The sequence below is a fragment of the Bombina bombina genome, chromosome 1, assembly GCF_027579735.1.
Source record: "Bombina bombina isolate aBomBom1 chromosome 1, aBomBom1.pri, whole genome shotgun sequence".
Lineage (NCBI taxonomy): Eukaryota > Metazoa > Chordata > Amphibia > Anura > Bombinatoridae > Bombina > Bombina bombina.
The window spans coordinates 1,564,879,395-1,564,904,639 of record NC_069499.1 but is presented as its reverse complement, the minus strand read 5'-3'; the positions used below and the strand labels follow the sequence as shown (position 1 = coordinate 1,564,904,639).

Sequence of the window (25,245 nt, the reverse complement as noted above, 5' to 3'; positions counted from 1 at the left end):
GCATACAGTGGTCTGTGAGTATACATGTGTGGTTGTATGCATGACAATCTGGGTAAGTGTTATGTGTGTGTGTGTTTGTGCATGTGTGCATGTGTGTACAGTGATTTGTGTGTATACATGTGTGGTTGTATGCATGAAATTCTGAGTAAGTTTTATGTGTGTGTGTGTGTGTGTGTTTGTGCATGTGTGCATGTGTGTACAGTTATGTGTGTATACATGTGTGGTTGTATACATGAGAGTCTGAGTAAGTGTTATGTATGTGTGTGTGTGTATGCATGTGATAGCGCTGCAGAATCTGTTGGCGCTCTTTAAATAACCGATAATAATAATAATGTGTGCATGTGTGTACAGTCATGTGTATATACATGTGTGGTTGTATACATGAGAGTGTTATGTATGTGTGTGTGTTTGTGCATGCGTACATGTGTTTACAGTCATGTGTGAATACATGTGTGGTTGTATGCATGCGAGTCTGGTTAAATGTTATATATGTGTGTGTGTTTGTGCATGTGTGCATATGTGTACAGTGATTTGTATGTATACATGTGTGGTTGTATGCATGCAAGTCTGGGTAAGTGTTATGTATGTGTGTGTGTTTGCGCGTGTGTACATGTGTGTGTGTTTATACATGTGTGGTTGTATGCATGAGAGTCTGGGTAAGTGTTATGTATGTGTGTGTGTTTGTGCATGCTTACATGTGTGTACAGTCATGTGTATATACATGTCTGGTTGCATACATGAGAGTGTTATGTATGTGTGTGTGATTGTACATGCGTACATGTGTTTACAGTCATGTGTATATACATGTCTGGTTGTATACATGAGAGTCTTGGTAAGTGCTATGTAAGTGTGTTTTTTTTTCTTTTCAATTTGCTCTAATTGTTCTTTGTTCTAACATTTTTAAAGATTGTTTTGCCACTGTGTAAAGTAAAGCTGTTTGTTTTTTTAAAATGAAACTCCTGAAAATAGAAAAGCATATTTATATGTTGGAATTATGACACTTACAAAAAAAATGCACGCCTGCAGGTATACTCGCTGTAAAAAAAAAAAAAGAAATACAGTTCTGCCCAGCCTTAAAGTGCTTGTGCAGCTTTCATATTTAATACACCGCATATGAAATCAGTCATAAAAACAGGGGCATTTTAAGTCAATATTTTTTTTAAGGACACTGTCTTTGGAAAATATTTAGCATTTAAAGATGGTAAACATTGCGCCGTTCCTCCGCTTGCATCTCATACTTTATTTAGCTGAACCATGATGAATCCAGCTTCATCCAATCGTTACGTGCCCCATGAGCTGAACGCCAAGTGGGGAACGCAACGATTAGATGAAGCCAGATTTGTCAGGGCTCAGCTAAATAAAGAGTTAGATGCGGGCAGAGGAACGGCTCAGTGTTTACCATCTTTAAATGGTAAATATTTTCCAAAGGAAGCGTCCTTTTTTTCATGGGATTCCCATAGCGCTGCCATTACGAGTTTTGCGATGTGGCTAAAATGCTTGCGTTACACCCTATACCGACACGATCCGTACCGCAATCTGAGACCAGTAGTTATGAGTTTTATGCAACAAAACTGTTACATAAAACTCATAACTAAACTGTTACAAAGTACACTAACACTCATAAACTACCTATTAGCCCCTAAACTGAGGCCCTCCCGCATCACAAAAACACTAAATTAAAGCTATTAAACCCTAAGCTGCCGCTCCCGACATCGCCGCCACTAATAAAATGTATTAACCCCTATTCCACCGCTCCCCGACATGGTCGCCACTATACTAAAGTTATTAACCCTATTCCCCCACACCCCAACATCACCCACACTATAGTAAATATATACACCCCTATTCCCCTACTCCTCGACATCGCCGCCACTAAATAAAGTTATTAACCCCTAAATCTCTGGCCTCCCACATCACTACCACTAAATAAACCTATTAACCCCTAAAACTGCCAGCCCCCCACAACGGCAAAAACTAAATTTAACTATTAACCCCTAAACCTAACAACCCCCTAACTTTAAATTAAAATTACAAGATCCCTATCTTAAAATAAATAAAAACTTACCTGGGAAATTAAAAAAAACAAAATTTAAACTATAGATTAAACTAACTTTACTATTAGACTAACATTAAAATAACTATCAATTAAATAAATTAAATTACTCATTAAAAAAAACTAACACTACTAAAAAAATTAAATCTACAGTTACAAAAAATTAAAAATACTAAATTACAAAAAATAAAAAAATACTAAATTGCAAAAAATAACAAACAAAATTATCCAAAATAAGAACAATTACACTTAATCTAATAGCCCTATCAAAATAAAAAGCCCCCCAAAATAAAAAAAACCTAGTCTACAATAAACTGCCAATAGCCCTTAAAAAGGGCCTTTTGTAGGGCATTGCCCTAAAGAAATCAGCCCTTTTCCCTGTAAAAAAATACAAAGACCCCCCCAACAGTAAAACCCACCACCCAACCAACCCCTCAAAATAAAAAACATAACTCTAAAAAAACCTAATCTACCCATTGCCCTGAAAAGGGCATTTGTATGGGCATTGCCCTTAAAAGGGCATTCAGCTCTTTTTCTTACCTTAAAAGGGCATTCAGCTCTTTTAAGACAAGCCCAAACCCTAATCTAAAAAAAAAAAAAAACACCAAAAAAAAACCTAACACTAACCTCTTTTTAGGTACTCACAGTTGCTGAAGTCTGACTTGAACGATCTTCATCCCAGCGGCACCATCTTAATCCAGATGGCTCTATCTTCATCCATCGAGGGACCGGCATCTTTTTCATCCCTGCGGAGGCGGAGCGGTCGGTGCCCAGGGTCAGGTCCAAGGCAGAGGTCCAGGCAGAGGTCCAAGGCGGAGGTCCAGGTGGAGGTCCATCGATCTGACGTGGAGATCCTCTTCATGCGATCGTCCGCCGCACACTGAGGATTCAAATGCAAGGTACCCCTTTCATACTGGGGGTACCATTGCATTCCTATTGGCTGACAAATTTAAATCAGCCAATATACTATTCATATTATATTGACAATCCTATTTTTTAAAATAGAAATAGTAAAAAATATGTTGATTACATAACAACTCATATGCAACGGACAATAAAATTGGCAGATTGTCTTTCAATACTATTCTTCTTAAATACAGTTCAAAATGTATTACTTTTTCAAATGAATAATTAATTGAGTATGCATATTTACATTTATAAATAAGGCAATGATCCATAATCAAAGGATTAGAAAATCAATAGCTGCTTGTTACATTGGAGTATTAGTGTGAATAATACATTTGTTTCTTACCAATTGTTTTGATATCCTATAAAATAATACGCTTTTTGAAGAGAAGATTCAAATGCTGTCGATTGACACGATCGCATAGTACTCAATGAATGTATCCATTCATTGAATACTATATTTCACTCACAAGATGCGTCAATCAAGATTCCAAAGTTTGACGCATGCGCGGTAAAAGTTAGTATACGCATACGCAGATGATTGTGACTATCGTGAACGTGCTTGGGGCCGACGTAGGGAGCGGGTGGGACTGCTCACTACGTCACAACGAGAATACAAGGAAGTGGTTATTTTATTAAAAACCAAAAACGATATTGAGAAAAATAAGTTAGCGACTACATAGCAGGAATATGGCGTAATGCATTGCAGTAGTCGATTAGTAGAAACTTGATCTTCATTTTAAAGTGCCCCTATTGTTATGACTGATTTCAATTTAGATTTGAGACTGACAAGTTTTACCCTTGAGCTGCTGAACTGTTTGACAGCCCGAAGCTATAGCTCATTTTAGATGTTTGACCTTTATAGCTTTTAAAAATATAAATTTCAAAGGTATGCGCACAAATTATACTTTCTTTTTCAGCAGAACAAAACTTTTTTTAGTAAATACCTATAGCTAATAGAAATACCATAACATAGGAAAACACCTACAAATGAAATGCAAAAATAAAATGTCAAACAAATTTTTTTTTTATTTTTTTTTTATTTGATTGAATTATGAATAAAAGATACTATCAACAGAAAAAAATCAGCAGTAAGCTTACATAGGTCTACACAGGAAAAAATACAGATGTTCAAATTTCAAGCATTCCCACACCAACATATCGTACTGTTAAATATAAAGGAAGGGGGGGACAGTATTCATGAGTGTGTGTGAAGGAGCACCTCACAAGGGGCTATAGTACGTTTAGGAAATGTTAAATAATGTGAATAAGGAATGCCAACAGTTTAATAGTGGCTAGATTTCCTATGTGTTAGCCACCACACAGCTATTTGGGTTACCAAAAGAAATGGATCTATGTAGCAAAATGCTGAGCTCAAATTTATTAGTTACCTGTATGTGGCTGATTATTAGTTGACTTAAACGAGTTACAGCTTAATGTTAATGTTTTGGTGTGTATTAGCTACTAACGTGTAGGTATAAAGATAGTAGAATACTACAGAATATTTTACTCTAAGAATAAAAGTTACAAAGTTCACAGAGAAAATCACAAGGAAACAAGTTAGCAAAATCATACTGCCATATTGCAGTGATTGCTAGATAAAGCAATGTTGAAACAACTAAACAATTAGGCTACAGTATATTTGATAATTAAATGTAGTATTGCGCAATATTAAAATAAAATAAAAGGAAAGTCACAATTGTTAAGCTCGAGTCTTGCAATGATTATCTGAATACGCTATAGCTGTTTAGCGTTTTAGGAAAAAACAATCTAAAGCTAATATGTATCAATAAAATCTAGTGTTATAAGTAGCAGTGAATGTAAAAGATACTAAGTATAGCTAAAAGTAGAAAAATCTAGTGCAATATGTAGCAAAGAATATGAAAGATACTAAGTATCACTAATATCTCTCATATAGGGATAACACAATTAAATAGAGGAAACTACTCCCCATTAGTTTTAAAACTTGATAGGAATGCAGATATTAAATTATGAATGCAGATAAGAAATTACAAAATTAGTGAAACCAGAAGCAAGTTAATGTAACTGTGCTGGGGGCTGCCCAAATATGCTGAGATATTAAATACAGTGGATTGGCCAATCCGTTATTTACATATGAAAAAGGAAATACAATAAAATACAATACAAGTGTCTATGTAAGTGTCCATGGAAATAAATATCCCAATTGGGAGGCAAAAAAGAGAATGTCCAGGAATAATACGGAAATATTGTCCTGAAAAGGGAAGTGAAGTCTAACTGTGATGTCCTAAGATGAGTGGAGGACCCGGTGGTTCCAAAATAAGATAGAGGAAGGGGTATGTGTGTCCTTTATCCGGATCAGGTAAAAAACAGATGAAAAATATATACTGTATATATAAAAAAAAAAAAACTGTGAAGGAAAAAACAAAAAAGAGCTATAGCAAACTAAATAACTGATATGAGCTTGTATAGAAATATGCTCACCTTTCAGAGCGGAACTCAGGCTGGTATTTCGGGAACAGGTCTATGCGTTTCAGCCTTCAAACAAGGCCTTTATCAAGACTATACCAACTGTGAAGTCGATAAAATTGAGAGGAACACCTTACTAAGCTACAAAAACAAAAACACGTCCATCGACTCAGATACTCTTGATGTCCCTCTGATCACAGAATACAGTCAAGATAAACACAAAATGGAGAGGATAATCAGAAGACACTCAGACGTACTAAAAGAAAATAACATCATAGGGGAAAAATTGAGCAAGAAACCACACTTCATCTATAGAAAAACTCGTAACCATCCTGGCACCCAGTGTTATTAGAACTAAAAAGCCCAGTCTGATAAAAGGGGTTCAAGGAGATGTATTGAAAGGCTTCTTCCCATGTTTCAAATGCAAGGCCTGTAAACATGGCCTCAAGAAGATTTTTTTCCAGTCCTTCATTACTAAAGAGAAATTTAAAATAAACCAAATAATTCGATGTAAAGACAAAGATGTGATATATCTACTAGAATGTCCCTGTGGTCTACAATATGTATTATTATTATTATTATTATACTTTATTTATTAAGCGCCAACATATTCCACAGCGCTGTCCATGGATACAATTCATTTAAATAAAACAATACAAGACTTTTAAGATACAGGACAAAATTTACAAACACATACAGGAGGGATTGAGGGCCCTATTCCCGTGGGAACTTACAATCTAGAAGGGTAGGAGGTTGGAAAACAGGAGGTGAGGACTGCAAGATTGAGAAGGATGTTAATACAGAGTTAGATGAGAGATTCCTGAGAGATCGAATCAGGGAACATCTTCTCAAGATAGAAGATAAGAATGACGATGTCCCCCTCTACAAACACTTTACAGAGAAACATAATGGGGATAAAAGAGCACTGAAATATATGGGACTACAAATAGTCGAAAAAAACTGAAGAGGAGGCAATTTCGAGAAAAATCTCCTCAAAACAGAATACAAATGGATATTCGAATTGGACAGCATATACCCTAAAGGCTTAAATGACAACTTCGAAATGGCACACCTTTTGTAAACTTCCACTTTTCCAAAAAGAGTATGCCATCTTTCATTACACTAGGGTCACATCACTTTTACACCATGCCTACTACAAGAATGACATAACTATAAGCATAGTTATATATTCAATTAATTCATAAAATGGTATTCAATATACTTACCATAACATACAACAAAATGCTATTTAGGTATTTCACTTATATTTAATCAAAAATACCATCAACCCCTTATAAAGAATATGAACTAGAGAGAATTTTGATCCAGTTTTCATACGATTGGATTGCATATATGTCATATTTCCTCCTTTCAATAATCTATCCTCATTTCAAAAATCTACCCCTTATAAAGAATATGAACTAGAGAGAATTTTGATCTAGTTTTAATACGATAATATAGATGCCATATATCCTCATTTCAACAATTGACATTAGTCAATTATGTTTCCTTTGTAATATTATGTGAACCAACCTGAAAAAGTGGCAATCATGTCTCTCTATAATGATAGACATTTATTTACTATATATGTGAATGTGTTTTCCTGATAATTAACATATTCAATCTTTATTTGCATATTCAATTTTATATATACTTTGTTCCTATACATATATGGGCCGATAAACAGGGCCATCTATTCCATACTCTCTGATCAAATTTCCCTCCATATATAAGCTTTATCATACATTTTATAAGAAATGTGACACAGTACTCTAAAGTTAATAATAGATGGCTATCAGCCATATATGATTGCCGTAAATTGAAAAGAATGTTTTTCTAATGTATTAAAAACACATTAAAAACATATATATTAGGGTTATGCTAAGAGCTCCAAAAAAAGTTTTGATATATAATCTTATGTATGTTGGCAAATTATAATCGGTCTATAACTTTGAAACTGCTTTATGACTTTAAAATTGTTTTATTACTTTGAAATATCTGACTTTAACATTTCAATAAAATATCGTTAACCCCGTTAATATATTATGCCATCCAATCAGCATCTATATTTCGCCAAAGGCTAAGAGTATCCTTTTGCCCACTTCCAAGATGGCCACAATATTCTTAAAACCGCCACCTCTGTCAAAAAGCAAACTGACAGATATACTTCACAAATGAAATTCTTCACTTTTTTTTGCACTTTTCAACCGTGTCCCCAACACGCTATAAGCTAATTTAGCCTTTAAATATGCACATAACAGCACAGCTGGTATAGTCTTGATAAAGGCCTTGTTTGAAGGCTGAAATGCGTAGACCTGTTCCCGACATATCAGCCCGAGTTCCGCTCTGAAAGGTGAGCATATTTCTATACAAGCTCATATTCAGTTATTTAGTTTGCTATAGCTCTTTTTTGTTTTTTCCTTCACAGGTTTTTTCTTTTGTTATATATATTTTTCATCTGTTTTTTACCTGATCCGGATAAAGGAGACACATACCCTTCCTCTCTCTTATTTTGGAACCACCGGGTCCTCCACTCACCTTAGGACATCACAGTGAGACTTCACTTCCCTTTTCAGAACACTATTTCTGGATTATTCCTGGACATTCTCTATTTTGCCTCCCAATTGGCATATTTATTTCCATGGACACTTTCATAGACACTTGTATTGTATTTTATTGTATTTCCTTTTTCATATGTAAATAACGGATTGGCCAATCCACTGTATTTAATATCTCAGCATACTTGGGTAGCCCCCAGCACAGTTACATTAACTTGCTTCTGGTTTCACTAATTTTGTAATTTCTTATCTGCATTCTTAATTTAATATCTGCATTCCTATCAAGTTTTAAAACTAATGAGGAGTATTTTCCTCTATTTAATAGTGTTATCCCTATATGAGAGGTATTAGCGATACTTAATATCTTTCACATTCACTGCTACTTATAACACAGCTATAGTGTATTCAGATAATCATTGCAAGACTTGAGCTTAACAATTGGGTCTTTCGTTTTATTTTTATTGCACAATACTACTTTTAATTATCAAATAGACTGTAGCCTAATTGCTTAGTTGTTTCAACATTGCTTTATCTAGCAATCACTGCTATATGGCAGTAGGATTTGCTAACTTGTTTCCTTGTGATTTTCTCTGTGAACTTTGTAACTTATTCTTAGAGTAAAAATATATATTTTTATATTACTATTAATATTCTGTAGTACTCTCCTATCTTTATACATTACCTACACTTTAGTAGCTAATACACACCAAAACATTAACATTAAGCTGTAACTGATTTAAGTCGCTGATATCAACTAATAATCAGCCACATACAGGTAACTAACAAATTTTAGCCCAGCATTTTGCTACATAGATCTGTTTCTTTTGGTAACCCAAATAGCTGTGTGGCGGCTAACACATAGGAAATCTAGCCACTATTTTGATAAACTGTTGGCATTCCTTATTCACATTATTTAACATTATTTAAATAAATTCCTCAACGTACTATAGCCCCTTGTGAGGGGCTCCTTCACACACACTTTATATCATTTACTAAGAACGATTATATTGGGTAATCGCTCCATACAGAAGTAGTTGAGCAAGTACGTTCTACACCTGGCGCTGTCCTCTACACCAAATTTTCTAATTCAGTGTTCATAAAAAAGCCAGAAGGAATATTGAATGATAAGATTGATTACTATTCACATATCTCTACTGTTGTGTGGTTGACGGGATAACTCGCAATTGTATACAAGTAAATTATAGAAAAATAAATAATACAATGGGAATAATTCTGAGATCATAGCTCCCCACATTTCTTCAGTATGGGTATTAGATGTTTTCCAGCTCCCCGCTAAGATAGATTTGGTTCGAATTTTGCATATGTGGCATAATGGCTTGTTCAAGGGAGCAGTATATATGTTGATTTGATATTTCCTCTTACCTTGGAGGGTTTGGTTACATTATGTAATTTTTTATTGGGGACATTTTATAATTCTACAGCAAGTTTACTTTTCCAAATTTTATAACTGTTAGACTTGGGCATCCAAGAAAATTTAGTTTTGGAGAAAATTTTCATTCAGAATATTCGGGGAAATTTGTTTCCCTGAATATTCATTAGCTGCACTATTCTGTATTAGTTTTAAACAAAATAAATACTAAATTTTAGTTAAACATGTACATCTGTATTCATTAAAATTAATGTAAGTGTTTCAATGCTACAGCTGAAACGTTCACCTGTAGCTATAATACTTACCCAAAGAGTGCTTTAGAGAGTGCACTAACATGATTCTCTTCTTGCTAAAGCTCCAGCCCTGCTAACAGGAGTCTTAGCTTTCAACTGAAAATACCAAGAGAACAAAGCAAATTTAGTGATAACATTTCATTGGAAGGTTTGAAATTGCATGCCCGATCTGAATCCTGAAAATGTAATCTTTAACCTTATAGTAATTTATGTATTTTTGTTATTGTATGGAGTCGGTGTGTACAAACACATTACGCAAGTAAGACCCAATTCTGCATTAAAACAATATTATACAAACCCTGCTGCCTCGCTTGCTATCATTTTCCAAAATAAATCCTGAGGTGGAAAAAATAATATTACAGCATAGAAGTAAATATATATAATCTAAATATCCCTAAGTCATATATAAAAATAATATTACAGCATAGTAAATATATATCATCTAAATATCCATAAGTCATATATAAACATAAAGGAACTACTGTATCATGACTGTAAATCAGAATACAATTATTTATTATAATAATTAAAGAAACATGATACACAAATATGTCTACAAAAGCATTTTTAAAATTGAATTGAGTTATATCTTTGGTGGAAAAAAAAATCCACTGCTGCTCCTTAACTTGTCTGCCACTTCTGAGGCGGCAGACAGCAATTCGCCCGATCGGATAGATTGACACCCCTGCTAACGGCCAATTGGCCCCGAATGTGCAGTGGGCGGCATTGCACAAGCATTTTACTAGAAATGTTTGAACAAAGATAAATGCTGACAGTGCACATTGATAAATCTACCCCAAAGTTTCAACTTCATTCACTAACAGAAGTGCATTTAGCCACCAATCAGCAAGCACTACCCAGGTGCTGAACCAAAAATGGTCAAGTTCCTAAGCTTACGTTTCTGCTTTTTGTAATAAAGAGAACAAAGAAAAATGTATAATAGGAGTAAATTTGAAAGCTGCTTAAAATTTCTGCTCTATCTGAATCATGATGAAAAAAAAATTGGATTTGTGTCCCTTTAAGGTGGTTTAGCACTAGTTCAGCTTACTTAATTAGTAATATATATATTTAACATGTATTTAAATAAACAGACATATATTCCTTTTCAATCTTTATCTAATAGCTAATACAAATATACACAGCAATATCAACACCTAAACTACATTGTTTGCTCTCTGCCATTGCAAAGAATACTTTGTTGATGCAAAACTGATAATCCACCTTAAAAAAGCAGATGAGTACATATAATGTGATGTAGCGGGGGGGTAAACAAAAGCTCACAGACAACTTAGGTAAAGTAATTGATCTACGTCTCTCTGGGAGAAAGTGGAACAAGTACAGTTTTCAGATGTATTTTACAGCAAAAGAAAGCAAAATAAATAATAAATGTATATTTCAGTAATGTCTTAATTTAAATAATGAAACATTTTATTGGTTATTAAAATGCCAAGTTTAATAGTTTACTGTAAAATTGGTTCCCCCCTTTCTTACTTCAACTCCCCACTGGCTTTGGCTGGCTATGTTTAGTATAGATTAGGATAACACAGACAAAATCAGCTATTTCAAATGTTGATATCAAGTCAAATAAGCTATTTGTAAACAATGTAATACATTCCAGCAGGTAAAATGGATCTTTGTGAACAAATTAAAGGGGAGAAAGGTTTAAGGTAAACTGTCCCTTTAGTTGTTCATAAACACGTCTTGTTAAAATGCCAGTCCTTTACAAATAAGGCTTCCTCTAGAGAGAAATGTCACTGTACATGCACAATAATGCCATATGTGCTCAATATCACTTTTTTTAGTCTTTATTTGTTAAATATTAAAACATAGATGTTATTCATATGACATGAAAAACTAACCCCTTAACGTATCGTACTGCACAACGTATATATATATATATATATATATATATATATATATACATTAGAGCTAAAGGAAGCTCCAGCAGTCTCAGCTGTTAAGTTTCCGTGCTCCAGGCATCTGTCCGCATATGGAGAGCAATTGTGCACCGGTTTCATACGAGGGTTCATACCAGATCGTTATAGCTGGTGTGTCACGGTCTGTAACGATCATCTGCTGGTGCAGGCGGGAGGTGTGGGAGGAAATCTAGGAGGAAGGTGGGTGGTCCACTACACTATAAAAGCTTTTAATTTTTTTATATATATTGTATATATATAAATATATATATATATATATATATATATATATAAAAATATATATATATATATATATATATATATATATATAAAAGGTATTTTATAGGTACTGGCAGACAGCTTCCAGTACCTAAGATGGCAGACACTAGATAGATGGGGGAGGGTTAGAGAGATGTTTGGGAGGGATCAGGTAGGGATCATGGGGTGGGAAGTGTTAGCTGGGGGGGGGTTAATCTCTACACTAAAGCTAAAATGAACCTTACATGCTAACCGATTAACCCCTTCACTGGCAATAATTTCAGACATGTAGTGTGCAGCTGCAATTAGCGGCCTTCTAATTACCAAAAAGCAATGGCAAAACCATATAGGTCTGCTATTTCTGAACAAAGGAGATCCCAGAGAAGCTTTTACAACCATTTGTATCATGATTGCACAAGCGGTATGTAAATAATTTCAGTGAGAAACCCAAAGTATGTGAAAATGTTAACAACTGTTTATATATGATCTCATTTTGCGGTGAATTGGTGGCATAAAATATACCAAAATAAACCTAGATCCATACCTTGGGTTGTCTACTTTAAAAAAATATATAGTTTTCAGAGGTAAATTAAAAAAAATCAAGGCTTTATTTCTGTTTCAATGGAGTGATAGCAAAAATGCTCTATTTTAGGCAAATTCTTCTCTGAAAGTCCCGGTAGTTTTGAAGTTAAAGGGACATGAAACCCAAAATGTTTTATTTCATGATTCATATAGATTCAGATAGCCCATGTAATTTTAAACAACTTGCCAATTTACTTCTATTATCCAATTTGCTTTGTTCTCTTGTTATGCTTTCTTGAATAGCATATCCAGGTAGCTCAGTAACAACATTGCATTATTGGAAGCTAGCTGCTGGTTGGTTGCTGCACATATATGCCTCTTGTAATTTGCTCACCCTAAGTGTTCAGCCTGCATCCTGTAGTGCAATGCTGCTCTTTCAACAAACAAGTATATAAGCTCTGTATCCCTTAATAAACATAAAAATGAAAATGAAAGTAGATTGAAGTATAAATATCAGATCGTGTGTTTGTAGTTTAGTTCTAACAAGTATACAGAGAGCACTGGAAGCCTTAAACAGCAATGAAGGTACCGTTTAGCTTTGTTTTGGGGTTAGTAGTGTGTGTGTGTGGGGGGGGGGGGGGGGCAGTTGCACTCTCAGGGAAATAACAGAGAGCAAATACTCTGCTTCAAGTGACCTTGTTTTTGTTAAGTTTGTTGTATTTAGGTGAGGTTATAATTACTCACCATACACAGTATGCAGCAGGACTTGATTGTGCAAAACAATAATAATATAAGGAATACTTCATCCTCTGTAATTTAATATCATTTTCCAGATTAAATCTTGATATGGAAATACATTTACAGCATAAATTTAACAGCTGCTGTGTTATAAATGGTTAGAAATGTTTCCAAGCAATATTTAAACATAAAGACCACGATAAAATCTGATCTGAAGGATAATAGGTCTAATGCAGTTCTGAGCAATGCAAAAGTACTTTTTTTTTTAAATGCAAAAGTTGATTAACCTATTGATTGCCAGAGGGTTTTTACTGAAGTTAGCAGACGTAATTATTGTGAGGACAAAACTGAGTATTAGAAAAAAATGTAGATAATATTTCTTCTACGTGAGTTTCTTGTAATTTCTCTACTGGCAAAACAGGTTCCTCTCTATAACATTTCTGACAAGCAAAGTATTTATAATCTCTAACAAGAAGATAAAAACTATGGGGCCGCAAGTTTAGACGCGGTTTTCCACAGCAACACTCGCAGCCCTCATGGCATTCTTTATATAAAGGGTCTGTCCCTGCAAATGCGAGATGTCTTCCATACAAATAATGAGAGCTCGCTGCTAGGTAAAAGTTTGTTAAGGATGGAGAAGTACAGAGGGGGAAATGGGCGCGTTTTAAAACTCTAATATTACGCTTAATAGAAATAAAATTACGCCGTTTTCAGTGCACTGTAATTTTCGTATAAATAGGTTTTCCTTTCAGAATAATTAGTGTTTTGTGTATTTTGGTGGCATTTAAGAGAAAATTTCATATACAGTACGTCCATGGAACGCCTTTTTTTTTTTGGTACTTTTAACTACTATTTTTGTGCTATTTTTTGCACATCCAGTGTACCTACATTACAATGTATGCTGTGCAAAGTTAGTACGATTTATGCCTGTGTAATTTAACTAAACGTTTTATATTTCTGATAAAATATGATTTTTTGGTGAACAATTTTGTTACAATTTTTGATGTACGTTAACAATATAATTTTTCCATGCATATTTCTGTGTGAATGGTTAAATGATTAGTTTTGTGTGGTTTGTAGATTTTCATTTTCATTGTGCACTTTTTTAATGTATATATGTATATAAAATCTCACCAGCCCAGAGAGCTTTTTAGAATCTGACAATATGTCCCAAAATAGTTATTGTTTTTTACAGACTAGGAAAAGGTTCATTGTCAGACAGATACTACAGAAGGTTGATAAGGGCTCTAAGCCTTATGTGGATGAAGCAAGTGGCTTTGCTGTTTGTGGTCTGATCTGAAATTAATGACATAATGATCTTAAAGAGACTGTAAACAGTGAAATGAAATGTTGTAAAACGACTTTGCAATCTACTTTTTTGCCCCTTTTTCATGTAATTTAGCTCTGACAATTATGTATGCTCTAATTCTCTGATGGCCTCATCAGATAATAAAATGCAAAACAATGCAGGTTGTACTTTTGTAATGACTGTAGCTACAGTGCTTTTATCAGAGGAAAATCAGTAGTCTGATCTGGGGGGATGCAGGGATCTGATCATGAGAGATGCAGGCATTTGATTTAAAGCTGATATTGAGGGATGCATTGGTCTGATCTGGATAGATACAGGGTTCTGATATTGAGGGATGCATTGGTCTGATCTGGATATATACAAGGTTCTCATATTGAGGGATGCATTGGTCTGATCTGGATATATACAAGGTTCTGATATTGAGGGATGCATTGGTCTGATCTGGATATATACAAGGTTCTCATATTGAGGGATGCATTGGTCTGATCTGGATATATACAAGGTTCTGATATTGAGGGATGCATTGGTCTGATCTGGATATATACAAGGTTCTGATATTGAGGGATGCATTGGTCTGATCTGGATATATACAAGGTTCTCATATTGAGGGATGCATTGGTCTGATCTGGATATATACAGGGTTCTGATATTGAGGGATGCATTGGTCTGATCTGGATAGATACAGGGTTCTCATATTGAGGGATGCATTGGTCTGATCTGGATAGATACAGGGTTCTGATATTGAGGGATGCATTGGTCTGATCTGGATAGATACAGGGTTCTGATATTGAAGGATGCATTGGTCTGATCTGGATAGATACAGGGTTATGATATTGAGGGATTCATTGGTCTGATCTGGATAGACAGAGGGTTCTGATATTGAGGGATGCATTGGTCTGATCTGGATATATACAGGGTTCTGATATCGAGGGATGCATTGGTCTGATCTGGATAGATACAGAGTTCTGATATTGAGGGATGCATTGGTCTGATCTGGATAGATACAGGGTTCTGATATTGAGGGATGCATTGGTCTGATCTGGATATACACAATGTTCTGATATTGAGGGATGCAGGGATCTGATCTGGATAGATACACGGTTCTGATATTGAGGGATGCAGGGATCTGATCTGGATAGATACAGGGTTCTGATATTGAGCGATGCAGGGATCTGATCTGGATAGATACAGGGTTCTGATATTGAGGGATGCATTGGTCTGATCTGAATAGATACAGGGTTCTGATATTAAGGAATGCAGGGATCTGATCTGGATAGATACAGGGTTCTGATATTGAGGAATGCATTGGTCTGATCTGGATAGATACAGGGTTCTGATATTGAGGAATGCAGGGATCTGATCTGGATAGATACAGGGTTCTTTCTGATATTAAGGGATGCAGGGATCTGATCTGGATAGATACAGGGTTCTGATATTGAGGGATTCATTGGTCTGATCTGGATAGATACAGGGTTCTGATATTGAGGAATGCAGGGATCTGATCTGGATAGATACAGGGTTCTTTCTGATATTAAGGGATGCAGGGATCTGATCTGGATAGATACAGGGTTCTGATATTGAGGGATTCATTGGTCTGATCTGGATAGATACAGGGTTCTGATATTAAGGGATGCAGGGATCTGATCTGGATATATTCAAGGTTCTGATATTGAGGAATGCATTGGTCTGATCTGGATAGATACAGGGTTCTGATATTGAGGGATGCATTGGTCTGATCTGGATAGATACATGGTTCTGATATTGAAGGATGCATTGGTCTGATCATGATAGATACAAGGTTCTGATATTGAGGGATGCAGGGATCTGGTCTGGATATATATAAGGTTCTGATATTGAGGAATGCATTAGTCTGATCTGGATAGATACAGGGTTCTGATATTGAGGGATGTATTGGTCTGATCTGGATAGGTACAGGGTTCTGATATTGAGGGATGCAGGTATCTGATCTGGGAGAATTCAGGGGTCTATTCTGGGAAAATAAAGGGGTCTCATATGGAGAAATTCAGGGATCTTAACAAGAGTGGTGTAGGGATTGGATCTAGGAGGACAACATTTTTTTTATGAGAGTGCATCATAACATGGAGGAGTGGTATATAGGCACAGCTAGGGTGATTTGTAGTAACAGATGGGTCTATGAGACAGGTAGTCCGCTCTGAAGGGACAGGTGAATATGATCTATAGGGTTATGCATATACCATGCAGTAGTAATTCTAAGGGGGTGCTGGGGAGTACTATGCATCCACATTCCATACTGCAGCACCACGGCTGCTCTCAGATTACCAGGCAGTACATTAATTAATATCTAATGTACCATGCAATGCAAGTCGAGAGGTAAAGAGGCAAGAAGGTGGATTTAAAAGAAAAATACTAATGTAAGGAATAGACAGCAGAAGATGAGGTCTTCCACAGTAGTCCCTGGACTCTTGATATTTAGTTTTGTGATGCACGTTATGCACTTACAAATGTTATAACCTAGAACCACCTCTGGCCCCTGCTTTTGATGACCTACTAAACATATAAAATCCATATTGAAGAACCTAGAGTGCTACATATATGTATGCTTTTTAGTGGACTTCATCCACTATTTTAATCAATACAATCCATATGATCACAGAGGCACTGCACCTGTAGGGCTGATCAAGGATGTAATTCTGCATGTGAACTTACTTGTGTGCAGTAGGTGATTTCCAGTAATAGGCAAGGTGATTATTATCAACAACACAGTGGGCTGGAATATAGGGTGTTTAAGTGCTGTACTAATTTATTCCAAGAGTATCAGAGTTTAAAAGTTTTGGATTACTATAAATGCTCCTATGTTCTGGGCATAGGGATGTGGGTCATCTGGTCTTCTTAACAGATTCCAAGGATTCCAAGCATGAGGAATGTTTTTCATGTTTAAGGTGAATAGAAAGAATATTTTTATGTATAAATGAGCAGTGATTGCATGGAATGACTTTCAACCATAGATGCTAATCTGTTATACAGTAGGGGGAGAACGTCAGAACCTTTCTTCAAACATACAGTTTTATCATCTTCATTAAGGGGACATTAAACAGTATGAGATTGTATATAAGATGTTTAATTATGTGTGCTTAAAAAACTAAACTACATTGTTTGCTCTCTGCCATTGCAAAGAATACTTTGTTGATGCAAAACTGATAATCCACCTTAAAAAAGCAAATGAGTACATATAATGTGATGTAGCAGGGGGTAAACAAAAGCTCACAGACAACTTAGGTAAAGTAATTGATCTAAGTCTCTCTGGGAGAAAGTGGAACAAGTACAGTTTTCAGATGTATTTTATAGCAAAAGAAAGCAAAATAAATAATAAATGTATATTTCAGTAATGTCTTAATTTAAATAATGAAACATTTTATTGGTTATTAAAATGCCAAGTTTAATAGTTTACTGTAAAATTGGTTTCCCCCTTTCTTACTTCAACTCCCCACTGGCTTTGGCTGGCTATGTTTAGTATAGATTAGGATAACACAGACAAAATCAGCTATTTCAAATGTTGATATCAAGTCAAATAAGCTATTTGTAAACAATGTAATACATTCCAGCAGGTAAAATGGATCTTTGTGAACAAATTAAAGGGGACAAAAGTTTAAGGTAAACTGTCCCTTTAGTTGTTCATAAACACGTCTTGTTAAAATGCCAGTCCTTTACAAATAACTGGCTTCCTCTAGAGAGAAATGTCACCGTACATGCACAATAATTCCATATGTGCTCAATATCACTTTGTTAATTCTTTATTTGTTAAATATTAAAGCATAGTTGTTATTCATATGACATGAAAAACTAACCCCTTAACGTATCGTACCGCACAATGTATATATATATATATATATATATATACATCAGAGCTAAAGGAAGCTCCAGCAGTCTCAGCTGTTAAGTTTCCGTGCTCCAGGCATCTGTCCGCATATGGAGAGCAATTGTGCTCCGGATCCATACGAGGGTAGATACCAGATCGTTATAGCTTCCAGTACCTAAGATGGCAGACACTAGATAGATGGGGGAGGGTTAGAGAGATGTTTGGGAGGGATCAGGTAGGGATCATGGGGTGGGAAGTGTTAGCTGGGGGGGGTTAATCTCTACACTAAAGCTAAAATTAACCTTACATGCTAACCGATTAACCCCTTCACTGGCAATAATTTCAGACATGTAGTGTGCAGCTGCAATTAGCGGCCTTCTAATTACCAAAAAGCAATGGCAAAGCCATATAGGTCTGCTATTTCTGAACAAAGGAGATCCCAGAGAAGCTTTTACAACCATTTGTATCATGATTGCACATACGGTATGTAAACAATTACAGTGAGAAACCCAAAGTATGTGAAAATGTTAACAACTGTTTATATATGATCTCCTTTTGCGGTGAATTGGTGTCATAAAATGTACCAAAATAAACCTAGATCCATACCTTGGGTTGTCTACTTTAAAAAAATATATAATTTTCACAGGTAAATTAAAAAAATCAAGGCTTTATTTCTGTTTCAATGGAGTGATAGCAAAAATGCTCTATTTTAGGCAAATTCTTCTCTGAAAGTCCCGGTAGTTTTGAAGTTAAAGGGACATGAAACCCAAAATGTTTTCTTTCATGGTTCATATAAATTCAGATAGCCCATGTAATTTTAAACAACTTGCCAATTTACTTCTATTATCCAATTTGCATTGTTCTCTTGTTATGCTTTCTTGAATAGCATATCCAGGTAGCTCAGTAACAACATTGCATTATTGGAAGCTAGCTGCTGGTTGGTTGCTGCACATATATGCCTCTTGTAATTTGCTCACCCTAAGTGTTCAGCCTGTATCCTGTAGTGCAATGCTGCTCTTTCAACAAACAAGTATATAAGCTCTGTATCCCTTAATAAACATAAAAATGAAAATGAAAGTAGATTGAAGTATAAATATCAGATCGTGTGTTTGTAGTTTAGTTCTAACAAGTATGCAGAGAGCACTGGAAGCCTTAAACAGCAATGAAGGTACCGTTTAGCTTTGTTTTGGGGTTAGTAGTGTGTGTGTGTGGGGAGGGGGGGCAGTTGCACTCTCAGGGAAATAACAGAGAGCAAATACTCTGCTTCAAGTGACCTTGTTTTTGTTAAGTTTGTTGTATTTAGGTGAGGTAATAATTACTCACCATACACAGTATGCAGCAGGACTTGATTGTGCAAAACAATAATAATATAAGGAATACTTCATCCTCTGTAATTTAATATCATTTTCCAGATTAAATCCTGATATGGAAATACATTTACAGCATAAATTTAACAACTGCTGTGTTATAAATGGTTAGTAATGTTTCCAAGCAATATATAAACATAAAGACCACGATAAAATCTGATCTGAAGGATAATAGGTCTAATGCAGTTCTGAGCAATGCAAAAGTACTTTTTTTTTTAAATGCAAAAGTTGATTAACCTATTGATTGCCAGAGGGTTTTTACTGAAGTTGGCAGACGTGATTATTGTGAGGACAAAACTGAGTATTAGAAAAAAATGTAGATAATATTTCTTCTACGTGAGTTTCTTGTAATTTCTCTACTGGCAAAACAGGTTCCTCTCTATAACATTTCTGACAAGCAAAGTATTTATAATCTCTAACAAGAAGATAAAAACTATGGGGCCGCAAGTTTAGACGCGGTTTTCCACAGCAACACTCGCAGCCCTCATGGCATTCTTTATATAAAGGGTCTGTCCCTGCAAATGGCGAGATGTCTTCCATACAAATAATGAGAGCTCGCTGCTAGGTAAAAGTTTGTTAAGGATGGAGAAGTACAGAGGGGGAAATGGGCGTGTTTTAAAACTTTATTATTACGCTTAATAGAAATAAAATTACGCTGTTTTCAGTGCACTGTAATTTTCGTATAAATAGGGTTTCCTTTCAGAATAATTAGTGTTTTGAGTATTTTGGTGGCATTTAAGAGAACATTTCATATACAGTACGTCCATGGAACGCGTATTTTAAGCTCATTTTATGAAAAAAACGACAATTATGCTTTTTTTTTTTATACTTTTAACTACTATTTGTGTGCTATTTTGTGCACATCCAGTGTACCTACATTACAATGTATGCTGTGCAAAGTTAGTACGATTTATGCCTGTGAAATTTAACTAAACCTTTTATGTTTCTGATAAAATATGATTTTTTGGTGAACAATTTTGTTACAATTTTTGATGTACGTTAACAATATATGGAGCATCTCTAGAAGCAAATAAGCTGTTGTGAACTCAGTTGAAATACAATGCCTGTGTTTCTGATGCTTAACACTGATAAGGGGGGTGGATCAGACTACTCCAGACAGCATGGCTTTGTAACTAATTTTGCTTATTTTTAAAAATTATTTAAAAAATACTTGCCAGTCATTTTCAAACATTTTTTATGCAAACTATTTTTACTTAATTAGCCCTTTTTGGCTTTGCACAGATCTCAACATGTTTTATGGCACGGTAATGAAAGCACAATGAAATCAAGAGAACCTTTAGGTTAAAGAGACATAAAACTGAAAACTGAATGCATTTCTGTATTAAAAAGAAGCATTTTCTAATGTACGAGTTTAAGCAATAATAAATGCTTCTAGTAAACGATATGACAGATTCAATGGTAGCTGTTACTGTGCACAGAGCATATGTACATATATATTGTGCACTTATATTTCAGCATCCTGCCTGCTTACAGAGTATATAGTGCTGGCAATGGCTCAAGTTGTGTACATTTTAAAACCATAGCATCTGGATTTCCTATATAAAGTATATTAACAAAAGACCAATAAGAAATTCACTTTTTGCAGGGTTTTGCAGACCAGCACTGATGTAAAATGTAATCAGCCAATGAGACAATAAAACATGATGCTATTTGATTCTCTATTGATGATGACTGCATTATTTAGCAGAATTTGCTCTTTTTTAATATATTTATAATAACAATTAATTACACTTTCCTATCAGTTTGTATTATTAAATAATAACAATTTTTATTATGTCCAAACCCTTACAGGGACAGCACTTAACACATTACATGGTTTTATTATTGCTCCTTTTTGTTCTTTTAATCATTATTAAAAACATCCAGTTCAAAATTTATCTCTGAAAGTTTATACATCTTATTTGATCAGTAATATATTATTTAAAAAAAAAAAGTAAATGTGTTGTCATCCTCAGCAATAAAATCACAATAAATATCCTAAGAAGACAGAAGCCTTATGGTGTAGTATCGTCAGTCGTATGGGCATATAAAAGTAAAGAGGTCACAAGGTAAAACGTCCATCAATCAGGATTATTCTCATATGATGCGTCAGATGAAGAGTCAGGGAGCAACCGTCAATCAGACCACTCAAAGGGGAGGTGCGTCACACTCACGGAACAAATCCGTTATGAATTACTCGATGAGAGCAGTGAGGTAGTTAAAAGACTTTTATAAAATATATTTAAAAACAGCAATGCTTTTCTCGGCTCATACGCCGTTTCATCAGACTGTTAACAATTCATATTCCCTCAATCTATTTAAAATACATCTCAACCAATCAAGAGTTAGTATGACTTGACGCCCCTCTCAAGGGCCCGCCTCTAACATAATACAAATAACCCTAAACTATTAAAGGTACAATACAATGCTAGAAACCCTCATACATTTCTAACCTGATCGCTTATCTGAAATAAGCTGATATATACTTAGTAATCTACGATGGTGGTATAAGCAATTTGAGATCTCTATGTCATTTACAATATTATGTGTAAACATTCCATCACATGAATGCAGTTGATTAAATATGCAGACATTCATAAATTCATATGCATAAGTGATCAATGCAGCCGTAGCCATAAATCTATCTACTCGGTATCCACCAAGTGTAACTACATATAAGTGTCAGTGTGAAACATCCTATGGATACACATGATACAAAACAAACTAATATAGTGTAAATATATTAGTAATCGCAACATCCTCATAATCTGACCAAGTAATCAATATACCTACATTAAAAACATTTCCAGTTAACCCCTAACAGTAAAACCCACCACCCAACCAACCCCCAAAAATAAAAAAAACTAAAGTCTAAAAAAAACCTAAAGGGGAATTTGTATGGGCATTGCCCTTAAAGGGCAATCAGCTCTTTAGTGCCCATTAAAAAATAAAAAGGCCTAATCTAAAAAAAAAACAATCAAAAAAATAAAAATAGGGGGGCGTGTCCGAACAGCGAACAAGATGGCTGTTCTTTAACTAGGGCTAAATGATTCAGCTTCTAAAAACTTGCAGATTATCACTACTACATCACACATACCAAGACTCCCATTAGCGAAGTGGTGATAATTAATATCTGTGGAGCTACTTTAAGCAATTTTTATATTTGATGGAAGCCCAGCAGACCGTAATTGATGAGGTATGCAGTGGAGGCCTGCTGACGGCCTAGAACCTCATTCACCCCCCAATTTTCTTGACATTCTAGTCAAACTAGCCAGTTGAGCTTAAGAACGACCGCATTTGTTCACATACAATACTATGGACTGTGATAATATGGAGGATCTAACATTGAGACTACAGAGCCTTGTGGATGACTTCACAAAAGAAATGGTGGAATACTTTGATCGCCTATTTGTTAGGCGTGAGACTAAGTCTACCCAGTTGAGTACCTGTAAAGTGGATTCAGCTGAAGTAGCAGAACCTGCCATTTGGAGAGGCTTTACAGAGGCACTTACCACTGGAAATGCGGCCGAACTCCGTGAGAGAAATCTGGATCGTATACAGGAACGAGTTGTAGAACCTCTATCAGACATCATAAAAAAGATGGCGGGTAAAACTCTAACAGATCGATACTCCAGGGAAGATGTTGCTGACTTGCTAAGTGTGGATGGATTGCCGGAGAGGGCTGCTAGTGGATCGATTGCTACACAGCCGCTACGGTCTGCCCATGCTATCATTGTGGAACATTTGTGGTGCTGCCTTAGAAATATGGCAAGCTCCTTACTGCTAGAGGATAAGAAGCCTACAAGCCTGATTGAGCGCAAGAGAGCTTTAGAGAAGCCGAGTATGTTTCTAGGATTACACTTCTCGTGCACACAAATACAATATCATTACTGTATTTCCTTCAAGCTCCTTGCACGATGGTTGTTAGCTGGATGTTGGCTTTCGAAGTTTGCCCAATGAGAGTCTCTGTTAACTTTTAGATATGGTGTGGGCTTATAAAGTATTTCAGGTTAGGCAAGTTCCATTTTTTACTTGCCTCTGCACATAGTGAAATAACTTATGGCCGACCCGGAGGACGCTATGATAACTATTGTTATATTGATCTTTACTCGATAATTGTTCTTGCATGCTACTAGAACACAGGTCCTCACAAAAGAATCGTACTTATTTATATAGTAGAGGTTTTTTTTGTTTTTGTTTTCTCTTATACTCTCTATCCATGTTTGACAGCTTATAGTTTCCATGTCAATTGTACTCAATGTGACTTTTTGTTCTGTTTAACTGTGAAGTACTTACATGTTCTCTGTATTATCTAAGATATAATCCTGGGTATTTCCCCAATGGCACACCAATACTTAATATATATGGTCGCCCAGTAGTGATACTGCATATCTACTTCCTTCTGGATAGAGGCTATCATAACATGGGATTTCAAATTATACTAGCTATACAGTTTCTAGTTCAATAGCTGTATTCCCTAGGCGTACTGGTATTGAAGAGTCTTCAGTTCCTTGTAGTATTAACATCTTAGTAGAAGTTTATAGTCCACGTACATTTAAGACAATTCAATATTCTACACTAGAACAATTCTCAATGTGGCTTACAACTTATTATTTGTTTGCTGACCATACATTCTATCCTCCCCTCAGTTATGCAATGGCTCACATAAAATCTCCTCCATATGTCTATGTTTTTGATTTCTAATTTTATGTTTTTTTATGCCAAAATATAAGAGCATATTACTAAGAGCCCAAGAGTGGCTCTATTTGTTTTATATTTGTTGTATGTCCCCTATAGTTCCCCCTTACTAATATATAAAGATATTGGAGGTAGAAGAGAGGCCACTATCTTTCGTGTGAGGTTTAACATTTCCTTGTTCTTTTTTTTTCTACTCTTCATTAGGGGTAAAGATTAAGATTTATATTTTCTGAAAAGTTGTGAAACATCAAGGTTATTTGTGCAGTATCATATTTGAGCTTATTTTTTTTTATTATTTTTTGCAATCTCCTTTAATTCACTATTTATTGGTGCATATTTATATTGTAATACTTGTAATTTATAACTTTATTTGGAAACAAGTTGATGCTTGGTCTATCATATGGAGCTATATACAATAAAGATCCTCCCTATAGTTGTCTCTTAATGATAACGGAGATCCAGAAGTGACTTCCGTTAGTGTTGGGAGGTTAAAACTTAAGGTTACTGATAAATGTTTACAGAGACATACGTCAGACATCACTAATAGGCTTGGAAGCTCAGATTGCTGGGATATCTATTATGCTAGAAATGTATTCTATAACACTGAGCTGCAGGAATCCATTTGTTTCCCCTTCTTGATGACAGATATGGGTCTCTTTGTTTACTTATGAAATTAGACAAGTATTAAAGAAAGCTTCTTTTCCAAAAAATAACTATGCAGAACTAAATATTTTTTCACTATCTGCAAGGTATTGATTAGATTATATGTTAAATTTAAAGTGAGATGGCTATCACTACAAAAATGTTTCTGTAACTGTACGCAATCTTTTGATGTCTGAAATTGTTGTAACTTTATATGAAAAAGTTGTTGTTTGCTCTACTATGTGGAGACGAATATCTGTACTGCTAAATCTTCACTGTTTGTAATTTTGTGCATAAATCTTAATAAAA

At 35.2% G+C, this 25,245-nt stretch overlaps 1 protein-coding gene across 2 annotated transcripts in view; it reads left to right on the top strand.

Moving 5' to 3' along the window:
- The first annotated feature begins 19,305 nt into the window (after nt 1-19,305).
- The window catches only part of LOC128656059 (uncharacterized), a 50,472-nt gene continuing 44,532 nt past the window's right edge, over nt 19,306-25,245 (top strand). Inside the window, exon 1 of one of the 2 annotated variants that reach the window (XM_053709745.1) lies at nt 19,306-19,397. The gene's annotated coding sequence lies outside the window, so the exon portion shown is untranslated. The remainder of the gene's footprint in view (nt 19,398-25,245) is intronic. The other variant, XM_053709727.1, reaches the window with a different exon arrangement.